The sequence below is a fragment of the Bos taurus genome, chromosome 7 (assembly GCF_002263795.3).
Source record: "Bos taurus isolate L1 Dominette 01449 registration number 42190680 breed Hereford chromosome 7, ARS-UCD2.0, whole genome shotgun sequence".
NCBI lineage: Eukaryota > Metazoa > Chordata > Mammalia > Artiodactyla > Bovidae > Bos > Bos taurus.
In genome coordinates this window covers 28,449,769-28,461,800 of record NC_037334.1, presented here as the reverse complement: position 1 = coordinate 28,461,800, position 12,032 = coordinate 28,449,769, and the positions used below count along the sequence as shown (strand labels likewise).

Sequence of the window (12,032 nt, the reverse complement as noted above, 5' to 3'; positions counted from 1 at the left end):
CTATGTTTTGAGATAAGTCAGCTTAATCAACCACTAATATTCTTTGGCTATGAATGACACAGCAACTTTGTGAATCCCTAAATGTTGTGGGTACCTTGGAAGGAAGGTAACTTCTGTACTTTGCCCAATGATTGGCTGGCTCCAGGGATTTGTCATGAGTCCCCAGAGAGCAGAGTCACAGTGGTTATCATCCTAGGGCACTCTCAGCAGGCCACAGTGATATTAATCGACACTGGGAATACTATTAAGTGGTTTGGAATACTTGAGTTGACCCACTGGGGTACTTGTTCCACTGGGAAAAGTAAGTGAAGTGGCTCAGTTGTGTCCAACTCTTTGCGACCCCACGGACCATAGCCTACCAGGATCCTCCGTCCATGGGATTTTCCAAGCAAGAGTACTGGAGTGGGTTGCCATTTCCTTCTCCAGGGTATCTTCCAAACCCAGGGATTGAACCCGGGTCTCTTGCATTGTAGGCAGATGCTTTACCATCTGAGCCACCAGGGAAGTCCAGGGAAAAGTAAATTAGGATCAGAAACCTGCTTGGTGATTAATGAATCAAAACAAAAGGAACTGAATGGTTTTAAGAGTTTAGTTCCAAGAGATTTTTTTTTTAGAAATCAGCCAGTAGTTTGAAACTACACCAACTGGAATTTATCATATAGTTATGTACTCAGGCTAATCTAAACAGTAATTCCACCTTTTGGGGAGGAAATACAGTTACACATAGATTTTTAAAAAAATAACAGCCTTTAGTATTGGTAGTGTGCATGCTAAGTCGCTTCAGTTGTGTCTGACTCTTTACAAACCTATGTACTGTAGCCCGCCAGGCTCCTCTATCCATGGGGATTCTCCAAGCAAGAATACTGGAATGGGGTGTCATGCCCTCCTCCAGGGGATCTTCCTGACTCAGGGATTGAACTCTTGTCTCTTATAGCTACCTGCATTGGCAAGCAGGTTCTTTACCACTAGCACCTCCTGGGAAGCCCAGTGGCCGTGTGTAACAACATACACTTTAACTTAATTTCAGGAGACCTTTTTTTTTTTTTCATATGATGGTTTTGTTATTTTTTAAATGGCTGAGTTATCAACTCAGCTAGTGTGCAGTAATTTCATGCTTTTTAATATGCATTATCTGCAATAACATTGTGGCAGCTCCACACCATGGACTAACACACAATACCTAGAACAGACTTATTGTTTTTGGTTTTTATGTAAATAATAAATGTTTTTAAATTGCCTAAATATGCCATTCTGAGCTGTTTCATTCTACCAGGAAAATACCAGGGATTTTTCCAGGGATGTTATGGGGAGGGAGGAGGGAGGAGGGTTCAGGATGGGGAACTAATGTATGCCTGTGGCGGATTCATTTTGATATTTGGCAAAACTAATACAATTATGTAAAGTTTAAAAATAAAATAAAATTAAAAAATATATATTTAAAAAGATTAAATACCAAAATAACTACATTTGATTAAACAATGTTATAATGACATTTAAAAATTTACAGTAAGGCTAAAGCCCCCCTTCTGCTTGCATTCCACTCAACTCTGACCCCAGAACTCTCTGAAAAGGTGAATGGCTGTCTTCTGGAGGAACATGAAACAGAGAAAGGTTTAGTGCAGGGCCATGCCAAGAGATGGGTGGCTCATGCCTTAAAACCCCCAAACTGCCTGATAGCTTTCAGTGAAGCCTTTTTTAAGGAAAGGTGAAGGAAGGCGTGGTTAGTTGTTAGAAACTTCATAGTGTCACATCCTTTGTTTTCTAGGTCTGGCATGGTCAGGTAAAGATGTTCCTGTAAATCTCTACCACAGGAATGTCATTCTCTATCTTATCAAGGAAGAGCAAGGTTCTGAGGCACAACTTTCCCCCTCTGAGGTCCCAGTCCTGGCTAAAAGAAGGCAGATCTCAGCTGGTGGCTCCCTCAGGGCCAGGTCCCCAGACCCTGCCCAGCTGTCTTGCTGAGGGAGCCAGGCACCCGGGACCCAACTGTCCCTCAGGCTCCTCAGGCTGCCCAAATGCACAATGGGAGGGGCCAGGTCCCACAGGCTGCATCCCATGCAGACTGCCACTGTCATTAGGACGCAGAGGTGGGGACCGAGGAGAGGTTCAGGGCCTTGCTGAGGGGTTTGGAGCCCTGCAGGACAGTCCCCAGCCTACTCTCTGGGACCCCCACTCACCGGCTAACCCAGGGCCCGGTAAGCTGGAGGGCCTGGGGGAGAAGGCCGGGATCCGCCTCTTACCTCACTCTCCACCTAACGACCACCACTCTGCTGACCATTGGCTGCACCGTCCACTAATGGTCGCTCATTGACAGTCGTTTGTTTGGGGGAGGGGCCCACTGCCACGGACCAATGGCTGAGCAGGACCACTAACGGTTGTTCCTTGACTGTTGGTCCCTGCGGCAGGTGGCACTGCAGCACCGACCAATGGCTGAACAAGACTATTGATCTCGTGGTAACTGTTGCCTGGTAACGGGGGTAGGGGTGGGTAATAGCGCACAGCAACAGCTCTGTAATAGGGGCTGCCCACTGCTAAGCTCTATTACAAAACCACAGGCAGCAAAGCTGGGCTCTGTTGGCGTCTCCCTGCCAGGTGCTCAGCTGAGCTCCAAGTAGAGACTCAGGGTCCTTCTGAGGGAGGATGTGGCCGGTGCAACCGAATCTTCTGGGCCTGGGCTGGAGCTCCCTCGTCGCCTATCACCAGGAGACAAGACAGTATTATGTTGTTCACGTGTGGAATTAGAATATCTTGAGGTTGTACTTTCTTTCTTTATGAAATAATGGGGTCCTTGACATATTAAATCATCCATTTCTACTCTGGAAAGTGTGCAGTCATTACAGGACATTTTGTGTGGATTACATTCTGGGAGAAAAAGCAACATAGTTTTGTTTCGTTATTTTCAGCCTATGGAATGACTTGCTTTTGTCTGTCCTGTAAGTCAGATGGAGCTACTTGACATCTACAAACTTTCCATGTTAGAACGGTTATCTGATGAATTCAATCCACCTCCATTTCCATATGTAGGATGGACAGACACCCAGAGGGACACCCACAGACCACCTGCAACCCTAAAGGAAAGAGCTGTCAGGTTCCTGGAGCTGCACTTACCCATTTCTCTTTCGGCTTTCTGTTGTTTCTTTGTGTTGACTTTGTCCCTGGCATAATTTTCCATTCTAAGTAGAACAAGTCTCCTACACATTGTGTATGTTTAAAGCAACAGGAGATCCTCTTGACCCTTGCTATCTTAGAGGTTGTGATAGGAGGGAAGGTATGTGGTGTGTAGGCAGAGACTAGTGAAGCCATAGGCTGGGATGCTGTTAATGAGACCAGGTGGAGGAGCAGCAGTGGTGTGAGGAGAGTCGTAAATGCCCAGCAATCCTTGCCTGATCTCAGAGGACAGCAATTGGAGTTAAGGGTGCCCTGGGTGCTATCTAGGCAACAGGAGGCCAAAGGGAATGGATGAACAAGAGAGAGAGAAAATCCCTCTGGGCAAAATGTCAGATGTGGGGCTGCATAAAGAAACTTCAGTTCTTAAGCACCAAATAAATGCTTGCCTGCCCATGCTCTGATATACCACATGTTCTTCAACATAAAGACAAGACTAATGTGTAAAACTAGTAAAGGATGCCTAGAAAAGTAATATATGTATGTAGGTGTGTATATATATATATAATGGTTTTATATATATATATATAATGGTAACTACATCAGTTCCTTTTTAAAAATAAAAAATAGAAACTACTTTCAAGAAATGATTGTGCTTGGTTTGACTTTTAGGTGTTCAATAATGCTGGTCTCTTAAGTATTTAGGATAATTCTGACTACTCCGAACTCAACTAACTCAGCTCTGTGAGGTTAAGGCCTGCCTGTTGGTTCACTATTATATTCCCAGCTGGCAAACTACTCTGAGCACTGTGGGAACTAATAAATATCTGTAGATGGAGAGACTGACAGATTAAATCAATCCTTTACCTACGAAAGGGAACTTTTACCAACTCATACCTCAAGCTGGGGTGAAGGGCAAACAGGGAATACATTGTCCAGTTCACTACAAGGGCTAGAAGGTCAATAGTACATCTTATTTTCTTCAGCTTTTGATTTTTTATATTTCATGCTTTTTGGAATATTTATATTATTTTTCTGATAACAGTCTCTAATTGCCACTTGGTTATACTTTATTAAATTAGTTTTAATCAGACTATGTCTGGTATTCACTTTCCCTTTTAGCTATTTTTCTTCCCCGTTATGTGGCTGACTCTGTGACAGGAGCAGACATAGTTATCTAATTTACAGCAGTATCACCAGAGCCTGGCATAGAGTAAATGATCAATATATATTTGTTGCATAAATGGATAATAATTGTCTCCTGATTTCATTCCCTCTTTTCTCTCAGTTGGAGCCCTAGTAAGATGACCATAAAGTGTGACATTGAAATCAGGATTCTATTTTTAGAGTGAAGGGAGGTGCTACTGATGATTACACCAGGACAAAGTCAAAATCTGAGATGGTCCCACCCAGACTGGGACATATGATATTCTATTTTGAAAGGTCCTTTCCATTCCACCCCCTCCCTAGGATGGGGGGGCTTCCTCAATTATAATGAGCAAACCATTTTAGATAGTAGACATCAGGAATCAGAACACATCATTATTTCTTTTATAGCAAACAGCCAATAAGCTGTCAGTGATGCTTGCTTTTCTCCCAAAACTGCAACAGGTTCTCTCTCTCTCTGACCATTTTCACTTTGATTTGTTTGTTTGTTTTTGTTGTTTATAAGGATCTGTTGTTACTAGGTCTGGCTTGCTGGATGATTCATAGTTTCTTGATTCTACATAGTCTTGCTACCTGGTTCTCATTCCCTCATTACCCTGCTTAGTTATTGTAGACTTCCTGCCCCAGGCACTCACCTGAATTAATTATTTGGTTTTTATGATTCTCTCCAATGCCCTTTGAAGTTCCTCTTGGCAACTTATAGCCTTTTTCTTCAACAACCACAGTTCAGTTCAGTTGCTTAGTCATGTCTGACTCTTTGTGACCCCATGAACTGCAGCATGCCAGGCCTCCCTGTCCAGCACCAACTCCCAGAGTTTACTCAGACTCATGTCCATTGAGTCGGTGATGCCATCCAACCATCTCATCCTCTGCTTCCCCTTCTCCTCCAGCCTTCAATCTTTCCCAGCATCAGGGTCTTTTCAAATGAGTCAGGTGGCCGAAGTATTGGAGTTTAAGTTTCAATATCAGTCCTTCCAATGAATATTCAGGACTGATTTCCCTTAGGATGGACTGGTTGGGATCTTCTTGCAGACCAAGGGACTCTTGAGTCTTCTCCAACACCACAGCTCTAAAGCATCGATTCTTCGGCACTCAACTTTCTTTAGAGTCCAACTCTCACATCCACACATGACTACTGGAAAAACCATAGCCATGACTAGATGGATCTTTTTTGACAAAGTAATGTCTCTGATTTTTAATATGCTGTCTAGGTTGGTCATAGCTTTTCTTCCAAGGAGCAGGTGTTTTTTAATTTTATGGCTGAAGTCACCATCTGCAGTGATTTTGGAGCCCCCCAAAACTAAAGTCTGCCATGTTTTCCCCATCTATTTGCTATGAAATGATGGGAGATGATGCCATAATCTTAGTTTTCTGAATGTTGAGCTTTAAGCCAACTTTTTCACTCTCTTCTTTCATTTTTCTTCACTTTCTGTCATAAGGTTGGTGTCATCTGCATATCTGCAGTTATTGTATTTTTCTTGGCAATCTTGATCCCGGCTTGTGCTTCATCCAGCCCAGTGTTTCTCATGATGTACTCTGCATATAAGTTAAATAAACAGGATGACAATATACAGCCTTGACATACTCCTTTTCCTATTTGGATCCAGTCTGTTGTTCCATGTCCGGTTCTAACTGTTGCCTCTTGACCTGCATACAGATTTCTCAAGAGGCAGGTCAGATGGTCTGTTATTTCTTTCTCTTTCAGACTTTTCTACAGTTTGTTGTGATGCACACAGTCAAAGGCTTTGGCATAGTCAATAAAGCAGAAGTAGATATTTTTCTGGAACTCTCTTGCTTTTTGATGGTCCAACAGATGCTGGCAATTTGATGTCTGGTTCCTCTGCCTTTTCTAAATCCCACTTGAACATCTGGAAGTTCATGGTTCACATACTGTTGAAGCCTGGCTTGGAGAATTTTGAGCATTGCTTTACTAGTGTGTGAGATGAGTGCAACTGTGCCGTAGTTTGAACATTCTTTGGCATTGCCTTTCTTTGGGATTGGAATGAAAACTGACATTTTCAATGCGCACCAGAGAACAACAATGCACTTGAGCCAGCCTAGGTTTTTGGCTGAAACTCTCACCCCTCAAATGTGATAAGGAAGCTTCCCTACTGCTCCCTCCTGCCTTATATCTTCACTGGGTCTAGACTTGGTCTTGGAGAGCCTCCCTCTTCCCTCTAACAGGAATGCAGACCACTACTTATCAAGTAAGGTGGCTTTCTTTATAATCATTACCTGTCATGTAGCAGAACTGGAAAAAATATTCCATCATGTTACATTATATGGATGATTGGGGAAATTTTTAAAGCAAGGATCATAAGAGAATTTCTGTAGTCCTTGGCACTTCATTAAGAGCTCTAGATAGTCTGCTAGATGTAGAATGGGTTTTCGTTCCCGTTGTTCTCCATTCTTCCAGGGTTGACATGAGAGTGAGAGTGCTAACGTGGGTACAAGCAGAGTTTGAGGGTGCCACGCAGTCTTAGTTTACATCACAGCTGTTTTTGATAGTTTCCTGGGAAAGACAGCTTCCAGGTCTATGGATCTTCATGTCTGTGGGGAAGTGCCCTTAGTCCTATTAGGACAAGGGATTCCCTGGACCCATGGGAGGTTGAGCTGTGAGCACTGCTTAAAACACAAACTGCAGAAGGTGTGTTATTCACATCCCCTTTCCATTATGCTGTACGTGGAATTAATCAGCATGACTACAGCTCATCACTTTCAAATGAAAATGCAATTAAATCTGGAAGATTTCAATCTGAAAAACACATTCAGGAGTTAGGTGTTTCTATTGTTTTATTAGAAAGGAGCCTCCATTGCTTTCTTGATTCTCTTTTAATAGAAGTAGTGATAAAAATAAAATGGAAATGAAAGATGATGGATGGCCTGTAGGTATCTTATTCAACAACTGAAAACAGACATATAAATAGAAATATTAATCAATTCTCTGAGCATAGTTCAGGTGCTAAGCTGTGGAATGTAATAATCCCACAGCTTAATTATTATTTTTATGGATACAGTGGCCCAATACACTTCAGGCAATTGAATCAATAAACCCACTTCTGCTAGAGTGGGTTGTGCACAGGGTTGTACGACTTTTCTGTCAAGCAAACAGGTTTGGATTTATACTGGATTCATGCTAATATTTTGATCAATGTGTCTTGGATTGTCTTCATTTTAAATGCACAGTTGAAGACACTTGCATTTAGATCCCAAGTTGGACCTTAGTTTTGTTCTGGAGATGTGCCTGCTCACACCAAAAAAGATATCAATTGAACTGAGCCATGTGATGCTACATAAAATCAAGCTTGCTACAAAAATAAATTGGCTGAAACAAATGCTTTCTTCAGAAATGTCACTACTGAACAAGAAATAAAAGAGATATATTTTTTTTCTCCCAAGAAAGAGTAGTGGATCACAGAGAATTGTTTTCCTGGTATTAAATTTTAAATATAATTTTTTCTACAGAGAGTTAGCATTTGTTTAAGACATATAAGAATGCAGATTGAAATGTCTCTTGTCCAGCAACAAATCTTCATAAAAATAATCTATTTTAATGTAGTCCTTCTTTGTAGGAAAATTAAAACCTGCATGTGAAAACATGGCAGAGTTTCCTTTTCTTTCTGGATTTTCATATCATCAACCTGTTATCACTAATTACATTATATTCTCCTATTTTGCAAGGTTAGATATTTCAGGCTGGCTCCTAAGAGTGATAAAGTAAATGTTCATAGGTCATCAAACTTGAAGAAATAATGGAAAGTCAAAGAACTCTGTCTTCCACATTTTTGGAAAACATTTTCCCACACACACTGAGATAGCATTAAAATATTTACCTCCCCCAAACAGAATTCTGACTGTCACTTCCGGGTTCAAAACACTGACTCAATCAGGGAAACAACTTTGAAGCAAAATGTTAACCTTATATTCATTATTATTCATTTCCTTTTTAAAATGTTCAATAAAATGTTTATGAAATACACAAGATTTTAATTTTCATCTCTTTGGCTTTTCATTGATATATGTCCCCATGTATCAATGTGGTTTCAGCAGATAGGATTAAAAGAAGATAATATCAAATGAACTATAAATGGCAAAAATTTTTAAAGAAATGCAATGGTAATCTTTTATATCAGAGCTGTGTCTATGCAACTTGCAAACATACAGATGTAAAAACAAAAAATGTCTCACACTCCAGATGTTAATTCTGAAATAACTTTAAATTTGGGATGTTTTGTCTGTACTGTGCTAACCAGCCTGTGTTTCTATATGACTGTTCACACTATGTAGACAAAACAGATGGATAATGTGACAGCACCATTCATTTTTCTATCCAGATGTTCTACCATCATTTGGCAGAGTCATCCCACTGGCCTGACAGTTGATGCTTAATATAAACTTCAGATCAGTATACTAGTTACATCTGGTGGTTTTCCCTGAAAACCTCCTGATCTTTTAACTTTCTAATTATTTAGCCATTATTATTCTGAATAAGTAATTAATCTGACACTGGGTAGCTTATTATGTACTGTTAAAATATTAATGGAGAAACCAAGGCATAATATACACACACGTGTGTGTGTGTGTGTGTGTGTGTGTTTATGTATATACATGGCAATGGGATCCCACTCCAGTACTCTTGCCTGGAAAATCCCATGGATGGAGGAGCCTGGTGGGCTACAGTCCATGGGGTCGCTAAGAGTCGGACACGACTGAGCGACTTCACTTTCCCTTTTCACTTTCATGCATTGGAGAAGGAAATGGCAACCCACTCCAATGTTCTTGCCTGGAGAATCCCAGGGACGGGGGAGCCTGGTGGGGTGCCATCTATGGGGTTGCACAGAGTCGGACACGACTGAAGCGACTTAGCAGCATGTATCTCCATATATATGTATGTGTATAAATAGAACATTGTATAATTTTATTTCATATATGAATTTTATTCTATAATTGGTTTATTTACTAGTGATTAGAGATGACACTCTGGCATGTAAATAAACAAGTAGCTAAATATATGTATATAACCTAAAATTTTACTCTCATATGATTACAAGTGTACTTTTGAGGGGTATACCAAAGAAAATCACATTTAATGTTAATTTACCATTACCTAAGGCTTCTTTGAAATGTATTATTTGTAAGGAAGTAGGATCTCTATATGATTATAAAATTCTGAAAATTTATAGCTTGTGAAGTTCTTTTCTTCTTCTACAGTAATGATATGCATCACTTACAGTAAGAATTTTAAACTAAGTGTATTTTTTTTTGCATTTCTTCAGAAACTCTAATTTAAATATTATTGTGACAATAAATATCTTTGCTTCAAGAACCCTTCATAAAATGTAAGAGCTTTTAACATGAAATAAATAAATTCATTGTTCTCTGAGATTAGGTGAGTGTCTTTGAAATATACTATGTTAGAATGCTAATTGAGTTTGACACAGCATGGATATAAAATGCATCATACCACTCAACTTACCAGCAGTAGAACTGATTACCAATTCTAATCGTTGTCTGCATGGTGACAGCATACTGAGATGGAGATGTTGAATATTTTAGTTTGTGATATTATCATGGTTGTTTAAAGTACTGACTACGTGTTTTGAAACCAATGTATGTAATTGGTATGCTTGTAAGAACTAGCAGGCTGAGCACATCATTTATTTATAGACTCTTTTGATGTAACTCTATGGAGGAAAAAGTTAATAAAACATGGTTCAAAGATAAATTTACACTCACCACTATAATATGACATAAAGCACAAATTATTGTACCGAAAAAACTGTTTTCTAGTGAAACTCATTTTTTATCTTTGAGTTATTCAGCAAAGCACGAAGAATAGGGCTGGGGAGAAGTAAGAAGTACATAGGTATTGTTAACTCTTTAAACTTTTCTGAAGCAACTGTGACAATTAAAATCCATGTGCTAACAATGAAAAATCAAGAAATAGGAGAGGGTTCCTAAACCTTCCCATCTTTTCCTATAAAGTAGGTATGGTCTCATAGGGTGGGTTCACCAAGAAGTAAATATCAGAAACAGAGAGGGAACAGAAAACATGTTTAGGAAGTAACATGGGGGCCTCATCTCCAAGGCCAGACGTAAAGGGTAGCACTGTGCACCACCCTTCTGCGGTGAGGATACGGTCATGCTCAGTCTCTATTCAAACAGAAAAGCACATTTTACAATAGTATTAATTAAATGCCTAATTACGGTCAGGGAACTGCTGACTTCAAACTTCATTTGCTTCAGGGAGAATCAAAGCTTACAACAATGTGCTACAAAATATGAAACTGCTGACAATAAAAATAATGTGTTAAGAATAGTGATGTAGGCAAGATATGAACAAAAAAAAGGAAAGAAGTTCTACACACAGTCCGGGGAGGACGACTGTCTAATTTGCATGGTGGAGGGGTTCCTCTTCATTGGAAACTATGCAGAGGAACAAGTCAGAAGAGTTGGGTTTTGGCTTTTGACTTTTACCAACAATGGTATAATCTTAGGCAGGGATTTTAATCTTTCTGGGCTTTATTTTATCTTGGACCAGATGCTGTCTCACTTTTTAATTCTTGGTTTCATGATCCCTTCTCTGAATAATGTTTCTGAAGTGGGGTCCAAGAAGTAGAAAAGATTGCCTGATTCTAGCGTTTATGTGGACGATCTCTAATTTTTCCAAAAACCTTGTGAGATTTTTTTCCCCCATTTTTTCAGATAAGAAAGTCAAGACTCAGTTGTCATATACAACAATAATGAACAGAGCAAGAATTTGATCCCAGGCAATTTCAATCCAGAACCTGGATGCCTACATCAGACCATACTACAGTGACTGTCTGTGCTAAACCTAAATTCCTCTCTCTGCCTAATTATGACACCTACATTTTGTGATCAAGTGCTTAACCATAGTGGATGGCTACAACAGCCAAATGTCTAGGATCAACCTAAGATGAGCTCAGTTTCATTGATAGACTGTTTCTACTTCAGATTCCTTATTAATCAGAGTCACCATGAGAAATCCTGTCTTCATTCAGCTAAGGGGGGATGGAAGACTGACTGCTCTACTCTGTGTCTCCTGATCATTTCACCTCTGCAGTTGGGCTTCAGTGTTTAAGGCATCCATGTCAATAGTTTTTAATTTAATCAACTCTATGCTCATTAAGCAGTGCATTATAAACTCCAGCTCATGCTGAAATTCTTTTTAATGTGATTTTTAAAAATGAGAACTTGAGGTTTCTGAATGGCTACTTTTAGCAAAAATGTGATTATAAAAGTAAAAGCCAATAATTAGAAAAATGCTTGACATTTCTCCTTCCTACCTACATCTATGTGCTCCTGCTAATGCATAATCCACATGTATTCCTGCATAAAGAACTCCTATTCCTTCATTTCTTCAGAAGCACCCTCTGCCTGGCTCATCACCTTTTTAGGCCATTCATAAATTCTGTTATTACCTTATTGTCACTACAGAGGTCAGTATAAAGTTTACATCTTCTATGTCAATGACTATAGTAAAGCTAAACAGTTAAAATTTCATAAACTTTTATCAAATATCAGATATTAAAGATGTATGCTGGTAGGTGCTGACACATTTGGTTTCTGGTGAGAGTTCTTCCGGGATTTTAGACAGCAACCTTTTCACCATGTCTTCACATGATGGAGAAAGAATGCTGGTTTCTCTCCCTCTTCTTATAAGGACACTAATCCCATGTATCATGGGGACCCCACCCTCATGATCTCATTTAAAACCCAATTACCTCCCAAAGTTTCCA

The 12,032-nt window shown here is 39.8% G+C and overlaps 1 long non-coding RNA gene across 2 annotated transcripts in view; it reads right to left on the bottom strand.

Annotated features, from left to right (window-relative positions):
- The window catches only part of LOC101904702 (uncharacterized), a 530,136-nt gene extending 527,693 nt beyond the window's left edge, over positions 1-2,443 (bottom strand). Inside the window, exon 1 of one of the 2 annotated variants that reach the window (XR_009495220.1) lies at positions 2,241-2,443. This is a non-coding gene — a long non-coding RNA (uncharacterized lncRNA). The remainder of the gene's footprint in view (positions 1-2,240) is intronic. The other variant, XR_003035556.2, reaches the window with a different exon arrangement.
- Between the last annotated feature and the right edge of the window lie 9,589 nt (positions 2,444-12,032).